General features: G+C 37.8%; 1 protein-coding gene and 1 pseudogene across 4 annotated transcripts in view; one reads left to right on the top strand and one right to left on the bottom strand.

Annotated features, from left to right (window-relative positions):
- Positions 1-22767, top strand: part of CRPPA (CDP-L-ribitol pyrophosphorylase A) — a 380133-nt gene that overhangs the window by 213319 nt on the left and 144047 nt on the right. The gene's annotated exons all lie outside the window — the stretch shown is intronic.
- LOC136171177 (thymosin beta-10 pseudogene) lies at positions 21126-21248 on the bottom strand (annotated as a pseudogene).

The raw sequence follows: 22767 nt of genomic DNA, 5'->3' as shown, positions 1-22767 counted from the left end.
TCGTATATTTTACTCTAGTTTAGAGGGGGAACTGTTCTCTCTCTCTTTTTCTTTTTTTTTTGGTCAAATACCTCAGTGAGGTAGATGACAAAGGTGATATCTTAGTCTGTTCTGCTGCTATTGCAGATACAATAGATTGGGGGCTGGAAGTCTGAGATCAAGGCACCAGCGTGTTTGAGTTCTCAGGAGGATTCCCTTTCTGGCAGTTGATCCCTGGGTCGGGAAGATCCCTGGAGAGGGTAATGGCAACTCACTGCAGTATTCTTGCCTGGAGAATTCCATGGGCAGAGCTACGATCCATGGGTTTGCAAAGAGTTGGACATGGCTGAGGGATTAATATTTTTCACGTTCATTGTATCTTCTGTCTGCTCCTGAATACCACTGTCTCTTCTCTTCCAACAACTACAACAACAATAGCTTCTCTTAGAAGAAGAACAGCTCTGAGAGGGACATAAAAAGGGAAGAAAGTTACCGAAGCAGTTCTGTAATTTTTTGTTTTTTAAAGAAAAATTATTTGGAAAAGACTTATGAGGAGCTTTTTATAAACCTCCAAAATAGGATGTGAAATGATGAAATGAAGTTGTTTGGCAAAATGGTAAATTAGATAAAGATGTGTAAACTGATCTTGTGTCCAAGGCATAAGCCAGATCTCCCTACTTGATGAGTTAAGAAATTCTGTTCTTTCTCTGTTGTCTGGGTTTTGAAGGTTTTGTGTCTATTGTAAAGGACGTCCAGGAAACATTCCTGACAATGAATCACTTTGTAATAACTTTAAGGAATTCCAAGTGAAACATTAAGAACTATATGAACTGGTTCAAATGCTCTCAGAAGCCTTTGTGCCCAAAGACCTGAATTGGCAGGATACAACTGACACCAGTCTTTCCCTCTCAGATGCACCCCACTCGTTCTGTGTTCTCAGAGCTCCAAGCCTGCGTGATCCCTTGTAGAACAAACAGGTGTGTGCTATCAAGTAGCTCAACACAGTTTTGTTCTGTTTTTTTTTTTTTTAAATGAAGATCTTTGGAGAGATTAGGCTTCAAACTCTATTCCCTGAAGTCGTGAAGTGAGAAATTACTTGGACTTCAACTGTGAGTTCTTTGCAAAACTCACATTTCTATCCAGGTCATCAAATCGTATGGCATGGACAGTAAACAGGCAGCTCCAGACCTGTTTCCAGAAACCCATGATATCCTGTTCAGAGCAGTCAGGCTTTTTGGAGTGTGGGAGTGTGGGATGTGTGGGATTGTGGGAGTGTTGATGAGACTAAATATTCTTCACTTTCAAAATTGTTTTGGCTTTTATTGTTTAGCTTTAGTCATTCTTTGGGAAAATAAGAAGATTATAAGAGATAATGTCTCTTCAAAATTGTGTGTTCAAAAAACTGAGGCTATCTTCAGGGAGTGTGGTTAGCTTACTTGGCCAGGTCATTAGAGAGAGCAGCAGTAACCTATTTTACTTAGATATATCTAAATGAAATGGATTATTAGATTCAAACTTCTGCTGCAGATCTCCACTTAATTTTTCTGAATGAAAGAAGCACCATTATGCATGAAAACGGCCATGGAAAATTCTTAATGAAGTAAATCCTTTGCACAGTATATTAGCTGGCTGTTACTGCATAACAGATTACCCCAGAACTTAGTTGCTTAAGGACTTGCCTTGTGGGTCAGCTGGTAAAGAGCCCACCTGACATGGGAGACCTGGGTTCGATCCCTGGGTTGGAAAGATCCCCTGGAGAAGGGAAAGGCTACCCACTCCAGTATTTTGGCCTGGAGAATTCCATGAACTGTATAGTCCATGGACTGTATAGTCCATGGGGTCTCAAAGAGTTGGACAGAACTGAGCAACTTTGACTTCAATTAGTTCTTAAACTGCATAGATTATCTCACAGTCTCTGTGTGGTTCTCTGCCGTGGGGGCCTTTTTCAAGGCTCCACTAAGAATGATCCTCTTCCTAGCTCACTTAGCTAGCTGTTGGAAGGAATCATTTCTCTGTTCTGTGGCACTGAGGTGTCACTTCTTCACAAGCTCATGGTTGGAGGCCTGCCTCTATTTCTTGTCATGGGGGCCTGTTCACAGAGCATTTTACAGTAGCAGAGCAAGTCAGAGAATCAAGACTGGAGTCAGAGTCTTCTGTAACATGATCACCAAGAGACATCCTGCCAGTCTTCTTGTATTCTGTTCATTGGAAGCAAATGACAAGATTTTGCCCACAGGCAGATGAGGTGATAACATAGGGCATGGATACCAGTAGGTAGTGATCACTGATATATCTCTCTCTAGATAGATAGATAGAAGATAGATAGATAGATATCACAGCAGTTTTATGTAGAGTTTCCTTAAAGAAAATTAAAGGGAGGGAGATATCTTTCTCTGTTTATTTTCATTTTATGCAACACTAATTATCCAAACTGCAAAAGCAGCTGTGCAAAGAACTCTAAAATTGCAATGTTTAACTGAATCAAGGAGAGAACATGATGTACATGCTAGGGGTCTTGGAAACATCAAGCAGGGTGGGAAGGGAAACGAGAAAGAAGAAATGGGAAGTCAAGATAATTAAGATTTAAAATTCTAAGCCAATGGCAATAAATCGGAATACTTAGAAATATTAAGGGCTTATTGACTGTTAGATATTGCATGCCATTTAGATTAAGGGTAACAGTTCCAGAATCTGGAACTGTGCGAGGACAGTGTTCCAGGAATGAGAGTTAGTTTTATGTAAATTCCTTATTTTCTGCCCTAAACCATCAGGGTTTAGCAAAGATAACAGTTTGCAAATTTATAATAGTTTGTAAATAAACATGTGTTTATTGTCTCTCAGAATCCTATCAACATTTTTGATTATCATCACTAAGGAAATACAGAGAGACCTTCTCCATTGACAGTCAGGAAGATATGAGTAATGTTTGGCATAAAGATTTGTGTATGGAAAACAGTGAAGTTTATTAGTTTTCCATCCATCTCATTACTCACCTTTGACAACTGGTAAGGAAATATATTTTAATTAAGATTCAACTTTCTCTTACTGAGTACATAATGGCAATTATATAGTAATGCTGTTAGGAGATGAGTTGGTTTAATAACAAACATATCTACAGTCACTCTTTGGAATCTGCATTTTAATGGACAGAAAAAAACACAGATGTTTTACAAAGACACCATTCATGATTATTATTATGCTCTGGCCATTGTTTATATTTTACATGTATCTAATCACTGTATTGTGCTGAAATTCTATATCAGCAAGAATATAAGGAAAGTGTTCAGTTGTACCACAGATGATTTACCATTTTTTTCAGCTAAGAATATATTTTAATCTTTTGCATTTTTACTCTACTTCCTTTATAAAAATATGATTACCCATGTGTACCTATGGCCTAAAACTTCTGAATCATAATAAGTTTCATAACTACGCCACAGATAAGCTTTTTAGAAGAGGATTCAGGAACACAAAAATTTAATGTTTATTATAGGAAACATGCTGTACTTTTTTATTGTTTAGCATAAAGGCTTTTTCATTAAAAATATTCAAAGAGAGGAAATTTAATTTCTATTCATAGGCTTACAAGCTGAAATTGGGGGAATTTGGAATGTATTAAAACAGAGACCACTGAAGTAATTTATTTGGAGTTACTGGTATGTCCATACATTTAGTTTGTAGGTTTGAGCCAACCTTATGCTCTATTCTTGCTAATAAAGTCGATTAAAAAAATTGATTCTCTAGTGAGAATATACTGCTTGGAAAAGATACCAGCTAGTAAATAGCAAGTTATAGTCAAAATTATTTAAATGTATAAATGTAGAGATTTGTGGTTTTCTAATGCATCTATATTATGCTATATATTTCTAGTTTCTTTCATGTGAAAAGTCAGGCCATTTCTTGCTTGCCTGCTACGTAGATACTTTTTTTTTAATGCTTAGGTTTTTTTTCTTTTTTAAAAAAATTGCTTTACAATGTTGTATTGGTTTCTGCCATACATCATGGTTAGATATCTTTGGTTTTGACTTAATATGTTTAGTTTTGAATTTTAAATAGGAATAGTTAAGTTTTGCTCAATATATGTATATACTAGGGTTTACAATAATTGTGCCATATACTTCACCATCTTAATCCTCTTATCCCTGTGTTAAGTTTTTGACTTCATATTTAAGATGTTTTGATGCGATTAAAGGATTTAGGCTCTTCAGGACGGGTGGTCTCTTCTCTGTTAAGAAAAGTCCAACATTAACACAACATTATTAGGCTTTTTTGACCTTCACGAGAAGAAATAGGCTAAAAACCTAGATGGGAAATTGCTAAAAATCTAGTTATTGAATTCTCGGATCTGACCCATGAAAGAATAGACATGATACCTAAGTCTAATTTTTTTTTGATGGAAATGTTACAAAAATTTTAAAAAATGCATACTGATCATAGAGTAACAGTTAAAGTACACAATGGCAAACATTTCTGAACCTTGATAGCAATTTCAATAATGAAGGCATTGCACTTACCCTAAAAATAACCAGGTAAATAACTCCATAAATTACTGGGAAGAGGCTTAATAGTTTTCAACAAATGACCTGGTCAGTATAATTTAAAAAAACCTCAATGCTATTTTCTTTTTTTTTTTTTTTTTAAATTTTTATTTTTCAGTGGGTTTTGTCATACATTGATATGAATCAACCATAGAGTTACACGAATTCCCCATCCTGGTCTCCCATCCCACCTCCCTCTCCACCCGATTCCTCTGGACCTTTGTAGCTACTGTTTTCTCATAAACTAAAGGAACAACAGGCTTTGCCACACTGTCACAAGAACATGAGTTTTCTTTACGAATATTCTTTCTCAAGTTAAGTAAATCACAAGTGAACATTTCCTGCTTGCGTGATCAGTCACTTCAGTCATATCTGACTCTTTGCAACCCCATGGACTGTAGCCCGCAAGGCTCCTCTGTCCATGGGATTCTCCAGGCAAGAACACTGGAGTGGGCTGCCATTGCCTTCTCCAGGAACGTTTCCTACCTTTCCTCAAATTTTTGCTGAATGTTTTAAGACCTTGGGAAGAAAGACAAGTTTTGTAGGTTGTCTGTTTTTAAGTGTGTGCCAGGGCCTTTGTAAAGCATCTTGAGAGAGTCAGATGATGGCTGAGACCTGACCTTCGCCCTCAGGGAGAGGTTTTACTCAGGAGCTATAGCAAGTTAATTGGGTGTTATAAATGCATAACTTCTGCTTTTTAGAGCTTAATTATTTCCAAAGGTATGTGTTTCCCAATGGTTAGCTTAGCAATAGCAAATGTGGCCCTTGTGGTGAATTCATGAAAGTAAGTAATGAAAAACAGCTATCCATGCCTTTTGCTACCAGCAAGGCTAATTCTGTGGAAGCCTGTACTTCTAAAACCTTATATATTACACTTGAGATTACACATTTTTTCAGCTAGTGTATCTTTGAAACACTAAACGTATGTGCTATGGTAAAATGAGGGAGACCTATCTTGTCTGCATCATTAAGAATAGTAAATTTCCTGATTAAAAAAAAAAAATCAGTAAAATAGCAGAAAGCTTACCAAGTTATAGCTTTTAAAGCTGTTTTAGAAAACTGAAATTAATGCATTTGTTTCTAATATTATAGCTTCTGTAGTTTTAACAAGGTGTAAGAAGGGGAATTTTTCTCTTCAGAACATTTTATTTAAGTGCTTAAATGGAAATTTTAGAATTCTGTAATTGCCTCATCAAGCATCCAAAATTTGACTCAGATATAGTGGCTAAATCACTGCTAGCTTCTAACCTTCTTGATCAGAGTTTCAGTTGACTTATATTATTTGGATATGAATTTGATTTAGATTCCCCTTTGTCTCAATTCAAATGTCATGAATAATGTCTAATACTTTTATTTTAGATGGGAAACATGAACGTTTTTAGTCAGAATACCAAATTCATTAAGATTTTTAAGCTAGGAAGGAAATATACACTTGCCATAGTTTATTATAAAACATAAAAATGTGAATTGATTTTATCTTTTTTTTTTATTTATCTTGAAAATTTGAAAGTAGTGATTTATTTTGTCTTTGACACATATTATCTACTAATCAGTTCAGTTCACTCAGTTGTGTCAGACTCTATGCAAGCACGCCAGGCCTCCCTGTCCATCATCAACTCCCAGAGTTCACACAAACTCATGTCCACCTAGTCAGTGATGCCATTCAACCATCTCATCCTCTGTCGTCCCCTTCTCCTCCTGCCGTCAGTCTTTCCCAGCATCAGGGTCTTTTCCAATGAGTCAACTCTTTGCATCAGGTGGCCAAAGTATTGGAGTTTCAGCTTCAGCATCAGTCCTTCCAATGAACACCCAGGACTCATCTCCATTAGGATGGACTGGTTGGATCTCCTTGCAGTCCAAGGGACTCTCTAGAGTCTTCTCCAACACCACAGTTCAAAAGCATCAATTCTTCATAGTACTCAGCTTTCTTCATAGTCCAACTCTCACATCCATACATAACTACCGGAAAAACCATAACCTTGACTAGATGGACCTTTGTTGACAAAGTAATGTCTCTGCTTTTTAATATGCTGTCTTAATAAATGTTTGCAAATCTATTTTATGTAGTTTTATGTTAATGTGTAGATTTCAGCATTTTGCTTCCTGAACAAATTTTATGATCATTTCAAAACTTAAAAAAAATGCAACATTTATGTCAGTTTCAACTAAATTTTCTGGAGGGAGATTAAGACACCATGGATTTTTAAGCCAGTTGAATTAATTGGAAAACTAATTGGCCTATCAATTGGGAAATTTTAATTGCAAATGTCAGAAAATAACACAAATCCGATTTAACAATATAGCTAAAAAACCCAAGATCCCAACTTTATGTGTTATTGGACCCCAGATGCTCAAAGGGGGATTGTCTCTTTCTCTTTCTTGGCTGGCTCTTCTCCAGCTCAGTATATACCCAATAATTTGGGTCTTTATTCTCACATGGTTTTCTGAATAGTATAAAACATAACCACCAGTTGTTGTAGTTGTATATTCTGTAAGTTTAGTAAATTCCATGGAAAGAGAATGTCTGTATCCCAGTTTTTTCACCAAAAGTCTGGGCTCTCATTTTCATCAAGCTTATTTGTAAAACATGTCTTTATTTTCTGACACAATTCCTTTGGCACATGTGAATGTTCATTCTGTTAACCACAGAGTTAAGAGTTAAGTTGCTATTTTGACAATATTGATTCTTCCAATCCATGAACACGGTATGTTTCTCCATCTGTTTGTGTCCTCTTTGATTTCTTTCATCAGTGTTTTATAGTTTTCTATGTACAGGTCTTTTGTTTCTTTAGGTAGATATACTCCTAAGTATTTTATTCTTTTTGTTGCAATGGTGAATGGTATTGTTTCCTTAATTTCTCTTTCTGTTTTCTCATTGTTAGTGTATAGAAATGCAAGGGATTTCTGTGTATTAATTTTATATCCTGCAACTTTACTATATTCGTTGATTAGCTCTAGTAATTTTCTGGTAGAATCTTTAGGGTTTGCTATGTAGAGGATCATGTCATCTGCAAACAGCGAGAGTTTCACTTCTTCTTTTCCTATCTGGATTCCTTTTACTTCTTTTTCTGCTCTGATTGCTGTGGCCAAAACTTCCAAGACTATGTTGAATAGTAGTGGTGAGAGTGGGCACCCCTGTCTTGTTCCTGATTTCAGGGGAAATGCTTTCAATTTTTCACCATTGAGGGTGATGCTTGCTGTGGGTTTGTCATATATAGCTTTTATTATGTTGAGGTATGTTCCCTCTATTCCTGCTTTCTGGAGAGTTTTAATCATAAATGGGTGTTGAATTTTGTCAAAGGCTTTCTCTGCATCTATTGAGATAATCATATGGTTTTTATCTTTCAATTTGTTAATGTGGTGTATTACATTGATTGACTTGCGGATATTAAAGAATCCTTGCATTCCTGGGATAAAGCCCACTTGGTCATGGTGTATGATTTTTTTAATATGTTGTTCTACCCAAAGCAATCTATAGATTCAATGCAATCCCTATCAAGCTACCAACGGTATTTTTCACAGAACTAGAACAAATAATTTCACAATTTGTATGGAAATACAGAAAACCACGAATAGCCAAAGTAATCTTGAGAAAGAAGAATGGAACTGGAGGAATCACCCTCCCTGACTTCAAACTCTACTACAAAGCCACAGTCATCAAGACAGTATGGTACTGGCACAAAGACAGAAATATAGATCAATGGAACAGAATAGAAAGCCCAGAGATAAATCCACGAACCTATGGACACCTTATCTTTGACAAAGGAGGCAAGGATATACAATGGAAAAAAGACAACCTCTTTAACAAGTGGTGCTGGGAAAACTGGTCAACCACTTGTAAAAGAATGAAACTAGAACACTTTCTAACACCATACACAAAAATAAACTCAAAATGGATTAAAGATCTAAATGTAAGACCAGAAACTATAAAACTCCTAGAGGAGAACATAGGCAAAACACTCTCTGACATAAATCTCAGCAGGATCCTCTATGACCCACCTCCCAGAATATTGGAAATAAAAGCAAAACTAAACAAATGGGACCTAATGAAACTTAAAAGCTTTTGCACTACAAAGGAAACTATAAGTAAGGTGAAAAGACAGCCCTCAGATTGGGAGAAAATAATAGCAAATGAAGAAACAGACAAAGGATTAATCTCAAAAATATACAAGCAACTCCTGCAGCTCAATTCCAGAAAAATAAATGACCCAATCAAAAAATGGGCCAAAGAACTAAACAGACATTTCTCCAAAGAAGACATACAGATGGCTAACAAACACACGAAAAGATGCTCAACATCACTCATTATTAGAGAAATGCAAATCAAAACCACAATGAGATACCATTACACGCCAGTCAGAATGGCTGCTATCCAAAAGTCTACAAGCAATAAATGCTGGAGAGGGTGTGGAGAAAAGGGAACCCTCTTACACTGTTGGTGGGAATGCAAACTAGTACAGCCACTATGGAAAACAGTGTGGAGATTTCTTAAAAAACTGGAAATAGAACTGCCATATGACCCAGCAATACCACTTCTGGGCATACACACTGAGGAATCCAGATCTGAAAGAGACACGTGCACCCCAATGTTCATCACAGCACTGTTTATAATAGCCAGGACATGGAAGCAACCTAGATGCCCATCCGCAGATGAATGGATAAGGAAGCTGTGGTACATATACACCATGGAATATTACTCAGCCGTTAAAAGGAATTCATTTGAATCAGTTCTAATGAGATGGACGAAACTGGAGCCCATTATACAGAGTGAAGTAAGCCAGAAAGATAAAGAACATTACAGCATACTAACACATATATACGGAATTTAGAAAGATGGTAACGGTAACCCTATATGCAAAACAGAAAAAGAAACACAGAAGTACAGAACAGACTTTTGAACTCCGTGGGAGAAGGTGAGGGTGGGATGTTTCAAAAGAACAGCATGTATATTATCTATGGTGAATCAGATCACTAGCCCAGGTGGGATGCATGAGACGAGTGCTCAGGCCTGGTGCACTGGGAGGACCCAGAGGAGTCGGGTGGAGAGGGAGGTGGGAGGGGGGATCGGGATGGGGAATACGTGTAACTCAATGGCTGATTCGTGTCAATGTATGACAAAACCCACTGAAATGTTGTGAAGTAATTGGCCTCCAACTAATAAAATAAAATTTAAAAAAAAAAAAAAAAAAGAGTTAAGTTGCTCACCTTTGATGCCAGGTTAGCTCACCCAAACTACATGGATCTGTATAGAGTTTGGTGCATTCCCAAAACAAAATGTAGTAACAGTTCCCCCACAACATGGGGAACAGATGCTGGGCAGGTCCAAATGAAAGATTATTAACTATTCATGTTATGGACTGAGTGTTTGTGTCCCTGCTAAATCATATGTTGAAATCCCAATGGCAATGTGATGTTATTCAGAGATAGATAAGTAGATCCTGAAGGTAGAGCTCTCATAAATGGGATTAGTGCCTTTATATTCTGTAACCCAAGAGGATAGAAGAAGAAGATAGCAGTCTTCAAACCAGGAAGCGGATTCCCACCAAACACTGGATATACCTGCATTTTGATCTTGGACTTTTCAGCCTCCAAAACTGTGAAAAATATTTACTGTTTAAGCCACCCAGTCTATGGTAATATATTACAGCATCCTGAACTAATACAGGGTTTCCCTGGTGGCTCAGTTGGTAAAGAATCTGCCTGCAATGCAGGAGACCCAGGTTCTAATAGGTTCTAGTACAGTTTTTAATGTGGGCCATTGTTAGAAGTAGCTCAAGAATATTGAGATGAGAATGTTTAGAAAAATATAAAAGAGATTTTTAATTGATTTGCAATGTTGTGTTAGTGTCTGCTAGACAGCAGAGTGAATCAGTTATACAAATACATATATTCACTCTTTTTTAGGCTCTTTCCCCATATAGGCCATTGCAGAGTATTGAGTAGAGTTCCCTGTGAGAGACAGTGGATTCTTATTAGTTATCTATTTTATATATAGTGATGTGTATGTATCAGTCTCAGCCTCCCAACTTACCCACCTCCCACCCTTTTCCCCTTTGGTAACCATAAGTTTATATTTTACATTTGTGACTCTATTTCTGTTTTGTAAATAAGTTGATTTGTACCATTAAAAGCAGAAATTAAAAACCAAGAATGCAACTCCTTTTGAGTTGAAAGAGTTCAGCAATAAAGTGCACTGTTAAGCAATACTGGCTTTTTTATATCTATGTTATAGATGTTTCTGTTTCAGGTTTCTGCAGGCTTTCTCACCACACTGCCGTGTGAACAGTCATTGTCTGTTAAGTACTTGCTTTATTGCTTAAGGGAATTGATGACATGCCAATTTATTAATCTTTCACAATGTTAGGCATTTAAATGTGTGTGATATTTACATTTTGGAAAAAGCCTTGTGATTTTACTTTTGCAAAATTTTTGCAGAAAATTTTAATGGACTTATAAGACATCTTAAGATGTGATAAGGTAGCTGCATCTTGATTAATGGTGTGCAGAAATTGTTTTAGGCATCAACTTGCATTGTTAATTGAATCTTTAGGCTTCAAATTGTTCTTGAATTCTATAAGTGTTTTGAATTTGTAAGACTATGAATGCCATGCAGAAAATATTTAATGCAGATTATGTTCATAGTATTTCTAGATATCTATTGGAAATGTAACTATTCCTGTGTTTAAACACTGCTCTTGAGGTAAATATATACGTTTATATATATATATTTATATATATAAATTATATATAAATTTAAATTTAATTATAAATATAAATTGATATATAGATGTATGTATATATATAAGTATAACATTTCCAATTTCTAGAGTGAGAGAATGCTTTTCAACATCTGTAACCCTTAACAGTTTGTGGTTATGCAGAGGCATTCATTTGAGTCCCTATAATGAGAAATATGCCCTTTAGTAAGTACTGAGTACTTACTTAGTATAAGTACTCCTTGCACAAGAGCTCGTCTGAGGTAGCAGAAATTTCTTTGTAGAAAAGTAGCAATGCCCACAGAAGGAAAGGCATTTCTTTTGGAATTGAGAAGTCTTAAAATGATGGTTTTGGAATAAATTTGAGTGGAATGTCTGATTGTTTGTTAGACTGTGAAACTAACAATATCTGGATACCAGAAACACCATTAATAGATTTACATTAATGAGTTCTCTAGTCAGTGCAAAGACACAAAGTCAGAAAAAACCTTTCCTGAAGTTTAAAAACTTCATGTTCTGATCATATACTCAGGAAACAAGTACAAATAATATGAAAACAAAAACAATACAAACAATGGAAAAACAGCACAAATTCTCTGTGGAAATTGAGAGAATTTTATTTTAATGGTGATACAAGAATAATTTTAGTGTGTGTTTACAAGATTAATGTTTTCTTTGTTGTTCTTGGCTCATTCTGCAGGTTTGCAACTTAGACTCAAATGGTGTATCTGTGTTTATAGAATTGTTAGAAGACTTAAGGGCATCAATTAAATATTTTACTTCTTCTATTCTAATTCATTTAACTGGGACAATTTTGTGCTATGATGCTAAACAAGGTTTTAAGAATTAATTAGGGTCTTTGGACATATTCTTTACACATAACAAAGGCGCTACTGTCAAAGATTTTTTTAAAAACGCCATACACTAGCTTCAGCTATGAAAACAGATTTTTTTCAGTAACTACTGACTGAATCCTGGGAGGAGCAAATGAGTTCCATTCAGTCTGTGTTTAGGTGACTGGGCCTTTTAAAGGGAGAATGAGGAAGTGGGGAAGGGTTGAGATCAGGGGCTTATCCCCTTGTATTGGCTGGAACAACAGTATGTTCTACTGGCAGTGGTTTTGTTTTTTTTTTCTCCCCTGCTAGAAGTTGTGCTAGAATTTTATCATTTCTTAGTACAGAGATTTGTGCAGAGTATTTATGTGTCAAGAGTTCTGCTGTTCTCAAAATTTTATACTGTACAAAACTCAAAAAAGCCCCTAATTTTCCAGTAGAAAATATAAAGTTTGACATCTAAAGGAATGAAGGAGGTGACAGTCCTGAATTGAAAGCTCAGTTTTTTTGCAAATGAGACAATGCCAAGATTTGTAGATTTGTGTTTCCATTTTGAATTTTTTTTTTTTTTGAGAAAAAGTGAATTCACATGGTTTTAAACTTAAACATCGTACCCAGTGGAAAGCCTGCTGCCTCTATACCAGCCTTATGCCTGGTCCCCATCTGCTGCCCTAGGAGGAGGGTCTGCCCTTCTCACACACACAGGTTGGTTTCATAACTAGATTTTCCTTCTGTACTTGAACCTTGCTGAGATTCACAATGGTGTATTCATGATGTGGGTGTGTTACGTTTATCGTGTTTGACTTATTCTGTTTGACCTGGGTAGGATTTTGGTTTTTTAAAGGGGTTTTCCCAACTGCCAAAAGATGAACAAAGTGCCATTGTCTTTCACTAAAACATGATTGTCAGCATCTGAGTACTTAGCAGGGTTGGCATATTTTGTGTATTAAAATAACATGCATGCAAGGTTATGAGGAGACTTGTTACTATGAAGATGGCAGCAAAACTCTGAGTCATCCATGTGTTCACTGTCTTTGCTGTTCCCAGAAGGTGAAACTGAGTAATGGCTGCTTTCCTGTTCCCAGAAAGTTTGATGTGATAGGAACAGATCTTCTTCCTTGATCAGTGAAGATAGCTCTTTTGTTAATTAGGACTTACTTCTGGAATTCTTTGCAAATGTTCAGGTTTGAGACTCCTTATTTTTGAAATTAAATCTGCCATGTTCTTCTGGAAAATACCTCTGCTTTTATAGTGAATATATCTACAGATTTCTTTTCTCAGCCTAAAATAACTCCATGAACTCTCTTTGCATATTCTGGTGTTTTTTTTTTTTTTAGTTTCTACTCTCCATGCCTATGTAAGCAAATCTGCAAAATGAAGGGCATTTGTTAAAATTAGCCATTCAGGTAGTATGGAAAGAGGGCTATACTTTCTAAGCATTGCATGTGCTGTGCACATTTATATACACTCTTGTTGAAACTTCAGAAGAGTCTTGTGATGTGGGTGCTAATAGTTCCACTGTACACTGGTGAGAAATTCCAGGCCCGCAGACTTTGACTCCCCCGTACCATAAGCTTATAAGTAGCTGAACTGGATTTGGACTTCAAATGTACCCCAGTGTTCACCTACTCAATGAGACTTTTATAGAAGAGATTCTTAAATTAAAAAGAAATGCCATATACGCTGTCCAAAATGTTAAATTATTAACATTTAGTGGACTTCTGATTAAGTAGTTGGTATTCTTGTTCAGGTTATTTTATGCTCCAACCTTCACTTCTTGGATGTTTAGGGATGAAGTGTTGAGGCCATGGAGATTGGCAGGTCTTTCCTTGAGAATGGCATATGAACCGAAGGTATCCTGGCTTGGGTGTCTTGGAAACCTAGGACCAGACTTTGTCTTTAGGTTTTACAGAGGAGTGAAGAGTGCAGGCAAAGCGAATGGTCTGTATCCATGGAATGACAAGAATGGACATGCAGAGGTGGGAGGGGCTTGCAGAGCAGAGCCTGAAGACATTCCCTGAGAAAAAGTCCAATGGAGGGAAGAAGCTTTTTATAGAAGAGCCCTCGCTCTACCATATTGTTGCAGGGAAAAAATTGGTGCACGAGACAGTGGTCACCTCCCAGGTAACGTCCAAGGTTATGGCTGCCAAAACTTGGTTCTTGGCTTCGTGCGGGAAAGAATTTAAGAATGAGCCATAGTAAAGTGAAAAGGGATTATTCAGGGAGATACTCCAAAGAGGGATTGTGGGTCATCTCAGAAGGCAAGAGAGGCACAAGAGGCCCCAGGGTATGGGGTAGTCAGTTTTTATAGATGTGGCTAATTATATAGGCTAATGAGTGGGAGAAATATTCCAGCTATTTTGGGGGAAGGAGAGGAGATTTCCAGGAAGTGGGCCACCACCCACTTTTTGTCTTTTTATGGTCAGCTTGGGAACTGTCGTAGGGTTCCCTGGTGGCTCAGATGCTAAAGAATCTGTCTACAATGCAGTAGACCCATGTTTGATCCCTGGGTTGGGAAGCTTTCCTGGAGAAGAGAATAGCTACCCACTTGAGTATTTGTGCCTGGAGAATTCCATGGACAGAACAATGAGTCAGACACAACTGAGTGACTGACGCTTGGAACTGTCATGGCACTGTGAGTGTGTCATTTAGTATATGCCAATATATTATAAGAAGGTCAAGGTCTAGTGGAAGTCAGTCCTCTTCCATCTTGGACATAGTTGGTTCTAACCAGTTTATGTTGCGTCCTCAACAGCAGTGCCATTCTTTTAAAGGTTGTGCCCTCGCCCCTTCCCGTCTGAGTATCACTGTACTTTCTCAGTCCTAACTCCTGTCTGGAATGAAGCTAAAGACTTCCCAGGACTTGGTCTGCATCATTTTAAATGGGGTAAGCCGAGCTTCCCTTGTGGCTCGGCTGGTAAAGAATCTGCCCGCAATGCGGGAGACCTGGGTTCAACCCCTGGGTTGGGAAGATAACCTGGAGAAGGGAATGGCTACTGACCCCGGTATTCTGGCCTGGAGAATTCCATGGACCATATAGTCCATGGGGTTGCAAAGAGTCAGACACAACTGAGCAACTTTGACCACTACTACTAAGCTGAGGCCATGCTCTGCCCTCCTGGGAAGTGTCCCTGTCAGTGTGCTGCATCTGACACTGGCTGCGGCATCTCTGAGACCTAGACAGATAGTTTCCTGAGCTGGGCTGTCTTCATCAGCTGCAGGTGGGGCTGTATTTGAAAAACTGAAGTTTGCAGAGAAACAGACTAAAAGTTGAAGTTAGGTTAAAAATTAACCCTATTAAAACAAACAAACAAAATCTCTATGGAACTACTTGGTTCCAGAAAGAATTGTTCTTAGATGCTTGCTGTGTTTCACTGACAGAGTTGGCTTAGTGGGGTACATTCCAGAGAGCACCAGGGAGCCAGCCCACTGTTTCTGTAATAGCATTCACCTTCATTATCTGCTTAACTCTGCTTCCAGGGATCAGTTGCAGCTTACTTTGTTTTGGGTTGGACTTCTAATTGTATATTATGAAGAATATTGTAAACAGTGTTTTTCATGCCCTTTTTTTTTTTTTTTAAATAATTTGCCCCCATGAGTCTTTGTGGGGGTGGGGTAATCACAGTGCTGGTGCAGGAACCCATCATATCAGAATGATCTGGGTAGATGTTTCAGACTGCAAAATCTCTTTTCCAGTCTCTCATCCCACCGATTCCCAGAAGCCACCTCCCCAGCAACATCCCTAGAAAATATGCCATACTTTAACCCCCTATCCCTCCACCAAAACACATGAAAGAAAACTCTTAAACTCACAGAGCAGAGTTTCTGAGTTTGCACAAGTTTCTCAGTATTAAAGTGGATCAGACCACTGATTCTTGTTCTATCTGGTCATCTTATCTGTAGGATCCTCTCTATCTTAAAGGAAAGTATACCTTATACTCTTGCAATTCAGTTAAACACACACAGAGAAACAAAAGCTTCTTCATGAAAACCACAGCAAAATAAAACAAAAAGTAAATCCAAAGTTAGTGTTTTCCTTCACCTAGCTTGTTCTAGATAGAGAAAAATTACCTGTAGAATTTTCTCTTTTCTCATAAGACTTTTATGTTTGTGTTGACAGAGAGCTTTTAATTCCACGATGTGCTACTTTGTCAGAAGCCTCATCATCAAACTAAGGGAAATATTAGGAGGCAGAAAGGATGTGGATAGACATGGTTAAGGGAGCTTGGAAATTCATCGTTAAAAAAAGTACATATGTGTGTAAAATCTCTTTGGGGGCAGAGTAGAGTGATCTATACAGAGAAGCTCTCCAGTGGACCCTCTATGTTCTACTTGGACACAGGGGTCTCCATATTCTAGAAGGAGTCAGAGATGAAAGTGTCCTATTTCATCCACTTAGAGAAAACTCCGTGTTTTATATCTCAGGACTATAGTGTTGTGTCTGGACAATACAGAGGTAGGTTCACAGTCCTCTCTGCTTTACAACATAGCTTGAAAGGGCTAAATTAGGTTTCTTCCAGGTAAATTCCCAGTGTGATATAAAGGCCAGTTTGTTGCCTTCTATCACTGTGGCTCTTCATCTGCTTGCTAATATATATATATATATATTTTTTTTTTTTTAACATAGATGAACAAGTGTTTGATTCTATTATTAAGGCTTAAATTGTCTGCTCCTGGTAAATTTTGCCATTGATAAATTTCAGTTTTATTGAAATCAATCAGCCCCAAAGTATGAAAACTCATATTTACTGCTACTTGTTGAAGGAGAAGAAGCTTGGTGTTGGTGGTGAAGAGGTTGGGAGAGTTCTAAGTTCCAACAGAGTAGGGGAAGAGGATCCTGCATAAATGAAGAAGAAAATGCTACGTAAATTGGCCACTTTCACACCATGGGGTGCAGCACACAGAGGAACTGTACCTTGGGGTCCCTGTGTCCTGCCTCTGCACTGATTTATAAAGCTTCTTTTAAAAAACGAGATTGACATTTGACATCTTTTATAATTGCAGCAGTTATACTAGAGTGTTTTTTCCATTTATTCCCAAGTTGATAAGCATGTACTAAGTTGCTTCTGCCATGTCCAGCTCTTTGCGACCCCATGGACTGTAGCCCGCTGGGCTCCTCTGTCTATGGGGATTCTCCAGGCAAGAATACTGGAGTGAGCTCCCATGCCCTCCTCCAGGGGATCTTTCCAACTCAGGAATGGAACCTGTGTCTCCTGCATTGGGAGGCAGGTTCTTTACCACTGTGTCACCCGGGAAGCCCATGCTTATAAGTGTAGTGACCTAAGATCGTTATGTTTATATTTTTTGATCTATGGGAGACTCTGTGGTTGAGAGAATTAGTGTATTCCAAATTATAATTATAGTTTATTGGAGTTAAATTTACCTTAGAAGTAAAGCAACGTTTTCTACATTATGCTATGTAGAATATTAATTTCACGGGTTTTTAATATGTATTTTTTTTGAAGTCCCAGAGCTAATTAACTTTGGAGGCATATTGCTTTTTATATTTTAAATATACAGAAAATACAGAAAAATTTTATTCATATTCTAGCCACAACTTGGAAACTAAAGTTAAAAATTAGACTATCACTAATAAATCATAAAAGCCTTAGGAATATTAGTTTAGAAAAATCTTTAAGATGTCTATACTTAATATTACAAAATATTATTGAGAGAAATTAATTAATACCTAGTAAGTAAGGTGATTTTGGGCCCCCAAATCACTGCAGATGGTGTTTGCAGCCATGAAATTAAGAGATATTTACTCCTTTGAAGGAAAGTTATGACCTACCTAGACAGCATATTAAAAAGCAGAGACATTACTTTGCCAATAAAGGTCTGTCTAGTCAAAGTTTTTCCAGTAGTCATGTATTGATGTGATAGTTGGAGTATAAAGAAAGCTGAGTACCGAAGAATTGATGCTTTTGAAGTGTGGTGTTGGAGAAGACTCTTGAGAGTCCCTTGGACTGCAAGGAGATCCAGCCAGTCCATCCTAAAGGAAACCAGTCCTGAATATTCATTGGAAGGACTGATGCTGAAGCTAAAACTTCAGTACTTTCGCCACCTGATTGATGCAAAGAGCTGACTCATTTGAAAAGACCCTGATGCTGGGAAAGATTGAAGGTGGGAGAAGGAGATGTCAAGAGTATGAGATGGTTGGATGGTATCACCAGCTTGATGAATATGAGTTTGAGTAAACTCTTGGAATTGTTGATGGACAGGGAGGCCTGGTATGCTGCAGCCCATGGGATCACGAAGAGTTGGACACAACTAAGCAACTGACCTGAAGTAAAGATACATATCATGTTCCTGGACTGACAAAATGAAGAGTTGTCTACCAACTGAGCTTTAATTGTGTGCAATCCAAATCAAAATAGCAACAGGCACTGATTTTTTTTAAATGAAAAACTGATTTCAAATATATATGGAAAATGCAAAGGGCTTAGAATAGCTGTAAGTATTTTTTTAAAAATAATAAAATTGCATGATCAATACCAGCTGATATAAAGAATCCTAAGAGTACAGAATTAAACCTATGTGAAATTGGTATAAGAAGGAGAAACTGAACAAACTAGAGAGTCAAAAATAGACACACACATACATAGTGAATTGATTTTTGCAAAGACCTCTAGGTGATTTATAGGGAAAAGAAAATCTTCTCAACAAATGGTTCTAGAACATTTGGAAAGAGTTACCAGACAGCAGTGAACATCAACCTCCACTTTTTACTTAATACCAACATTCAAGGTGACCAGAAACCTAAACATAAAAGTTAAAAATTAAATCTATAGTATACTTGACAATGTGGTTGAATCTCAAACACATAGTTAAGCAATAGAAGCCGTTTTCAAAAGAGTACTGCATGAATTCTTACGTATGAAATTCTGTAACAGACAAAACTAATCCGTCATAGAGATCAGCACAGTGGAAAAAGGCAAGAGTGGTGATGGAAATTTCTGTATATTGATGGAGATGGTAGATATACAGTTGTATTTTTCAAAAGTTACTGAACTTGACACTTAAAATCTGTGCATTAAATATGTCAAGCTAGTCTCCAGAAGCAGTAACTTAATGACATTGAGCATGTTGCTTTTTCTCTTAAGAAGATAAATCCCTAGCATTGTTTCTAAAGCTTCAGTCACCAGAACTCTATTGTATTAGTTAGGACTTTTCAGAGAAACAGGACCAATAGGGTATATGTGGGGGTAGAGAGAGGTTGCCACTTGATTGTGGGAAGCAGCAGGTCTGAAATCGCTATGGGAGGCAGGCCGGCAGGCAGACTAGGAAGTCCAGGCAGGCTTCAGTCCTGAGGCAGAATTCCTTCTTTGTGAAACCTCTGTCGTTGCTCTTAAAGTCTTCAACTGATTGGATGAGGCCCACCCATTATGGACGATAATGTGCTCTGCCTAACATAAACTTATTGTAAATATTAATTATATCTGAAAAATACCTCCACATCCAGATCTAGACTAGTTTTCGCCAAACTGGGGCACCTTAATCTAGCCATGACTAACCATCATATCTATGATGGTAGAGAACCACACTGAACTCAGTTGGGAAACTAAGGATGTTTTAGGGAAAAAAAAGTCCCAAGTTAAAGTAGGATGGCTTATAATTTGTAATTGAAACTTGTAACCTATCTTTCTAGTTACAGCTCTCAAGTCATGTCAGTGAAGTATCATTCCCAAACTGTAGGCCTCTACGAAGGAGAGGGTCGTCTTCCTTCTTTCACCCGCTTCACTTGCATTATCCCATGTGAAAGAATTACAAGTTTACTTACATATATTTCAGAACAGTGATTGGATCACATTCATTTGATCCTCAAACCACTCTGTAAATGAAGTAGGAGAGATTTTATTCCTTATTTTTTTAATAGAGGAAGGATCAGCATCAACAAAAAGACATGATTTATCCAAAGATTGAATCATTGCTAAAGTGTCATTATGCCAGGCATTGTTTTATATGTATGTATATGTGTGTGTGTGCATCCACACACACCAAGGGCTGCCAAGCTGGCATAGTGTGTACACACACACACCCCCAAACACACACACACACACAATACACATGCATTTGTTTATTTATTGGCCATACATGGTATGTGGGATCTTAGTTCCTGAACCAGGAATCCAGCCTGCGCCACCTGCATTGGAAGGTCAGGGTCTCAGTCACTGAACCACCAAGGAAGTCCCATCCAGGCATTGTTTTAGAATGTGAGGAAGTCACAGAAAACCTCTCTACTTGTGGAACTTGCCTTCTAATGAGTGGGAGACAAAGGAAAAATAATAACAAAAAAAATTCAATAGTAATTTAGAGAATCGTTGAGAGCGATTAGCACTAGAGGAAAGAAAATCCAGTGAACTAAGTTAGAGGATCTTAAGAATCCTGCATGGGAGTTTGCCTCATTTAAAAGGTGGAATTTAAGCAGAGACTTGAGGGAACTGATGGAAGGAGCCTTGTGGATACCTGAATGAGCAGTCCACTAGAGGAGACAGCTAATGCAGAGTCCCAAAGTTTAGTAACTATGACTGAAACTGTGGTCTAAAACCATTCATTCTTCTTTTTTTTTTTTTTTGGTCACAAGATGTGTTTTATTTTCATTAATCATACAAATACTTTTTTATAATATCAGGTTAAACCAGGGAGGTGTTTTTTCTGTCTGGAAAACTCATAAGTAGTTCAATTTGCTTACATTAATCAGACCTAAAATCACTCATTGCACATTCTTTTCAGCCACATTGCAGTTATTATTGTAGCCATCCTTGTTCAAACACCCTACACAGGGCAGTCTGTTTGGAGGGTCCCCCCTTTTTTTTTCCACTTATTTTTATTAGTTGGAGGCTAATTACCTTACAATACTGTAGTGGGTTTTGTCATACATTGACATGAATCAGCCATGGATTTACAAAGGCCCACAGGCCAGTGGCATCAGCGTGGAGTACCTGGATTCACAGCGCAACTTGTCACTTGTGTCTGTCTTGCAGGTGACTCTTACTCCACGTCATGACTGGGCTCTCTAAGATGATGGGGTGGAGAGTTCCTCGGGTCCTTAGGAGATTTCACTTTGCTTGCTTCTCCTCCTCAATGATATCTTTGGCCAGCAGGGTGTTCTCCTGCGTCTCCATCTTCAGGTTGGCATTATTGAAGCTGGCCATTTCCCCCATGTTCAGCTTGTCTGCCATTTTCTTAAAACAATCCAAGAAGTTACGCTCCAAGCCTACAGTCCTGCTCTCACTGGTGTTGCTGCAGCAAGAGACCTATTTCATTCTTTTAGCAAATAAACATAGCACACTTCCTGCAAGCATAGTGCTAGGCAGTGGAACAACAACAGTGCCCAAGAATTCCTCACTTCTTACTCTTTTCACTGTATGAGTGGTTCCTTAACTGTAAGGATTTCCGTGGTGGCTCAGGTGGTAAAGAATATGCCTGCGATGAAGGAGACCTGGGTTCGATCCCTGGGTTGGGAAGATTCCCCTGGAGAAGGGGATGACCACCCAGTCCAGTATCCTTGCCTGGAAAATTCCATGGACAGAGGAGCCTGGCTGGCCACAATCCATGGGGTCACAAAGAGTTGGACACGGCTGAGCAAAACTTTTGCCTCAACTATGAAGTAGAAAGCCACTATAGAGGTCTTCAAACCTCTTCTGCTCTCAAAATTTTGTGTAGATAGTAATTATACATACTATTTTCATATATATGCAGATGTTATAATTGATAAAGTCTTTACTAATTTCATTCTTAGTATGCATTCTTCAGGTGATAACTACTGAAAGTTCTACAATCATGCAGGGTGGTGTATAGTCTGTGAGCAATTGTGAAGTTGATAAGGGTCCTCCTCATTCTTGGCAATGTTGGGAAAACCTCTTCTCTTCACTGTGGGATTGCCAGATTGACGTTGGCCCCAAAAGCCACACTAATAGTTGCTGCTCCTAAAGACAAGGGAGGCCTTTGAAAGTTTGCAACTGCAGGAAAAGCACGACCAGACCTGTGTTTTTTGGAAGATTTCTTTTTATTGTCGGTTACCCAGGGGAAACCAAATGGAATAAATCGATTGAGGAATGCTTATTGTTTAATTACAGTCACTTGGTTCATTTGGTAACACAATGATCCAAATTGCACTGTACCTAATTCTTTGTTTCTGATGCTTACAAGAGATTCAGACTGCAATTTCTCTGCATTATACATTATTTGAAGCAGTATTTCCAAGTTAGAGATGTCTTCTATCAAAAGTCAGCAATTAAAAATAGGTTTCTAGCTTAACCTTGGCCAGATACCTTGAAATGAAACAGTGGGAGCGATGAAAACAGGACCTTGTCAGGGTAAATACATATGCTAGCAGGTAGACATTTGGTTTACGTGTCTGCAGGCTTATTTGATGTTTATATGTTTGGATGAACTTTCATTTTAGCCTCATGTTTGCAAGTCTAGTTTTCTGTGTTTGAACTTTTAAATTTGATCTTGATATAGACTATGATAAAGCAAAGAGCAGTTGTATGAGAGATATGGGAATATATACTTAGTTTCAGAGAGTCCTTCTACTGATTCTTAATGCTGAATGGTTTTAGGGTAGCGATACATACATTTTAAGACTTGAGAGAGAGAGAAATTAACATACTCAGATTTTAAAGGCTAAAACCATTACATCTTTGGAAAGGATTTCCAAAGCCGGTTTGCCTCGTGTGTATGCACTTGGGGATTCTC

The sequence above is a fragment of the Muntiacus reevesi genome, chromosome 6 (genome assembly GCF_963930625.1).
Source record: "Muntiacus reevesi chromosome 6, mMunRee1.1, whole genome shotgun sequence".
Taxonomy (NCBI): domain Eukaryota; kingdom Metazoa; phylum Chordata; class Mammalia; order Artiodactyla; family Cervidae; genus Muntiacus; species Muntiacus reevesi.
Note: the sequence above shows the minus strand (reverse complement) of the source record. Positions and strands in the feature narration are given on the sequence as shown.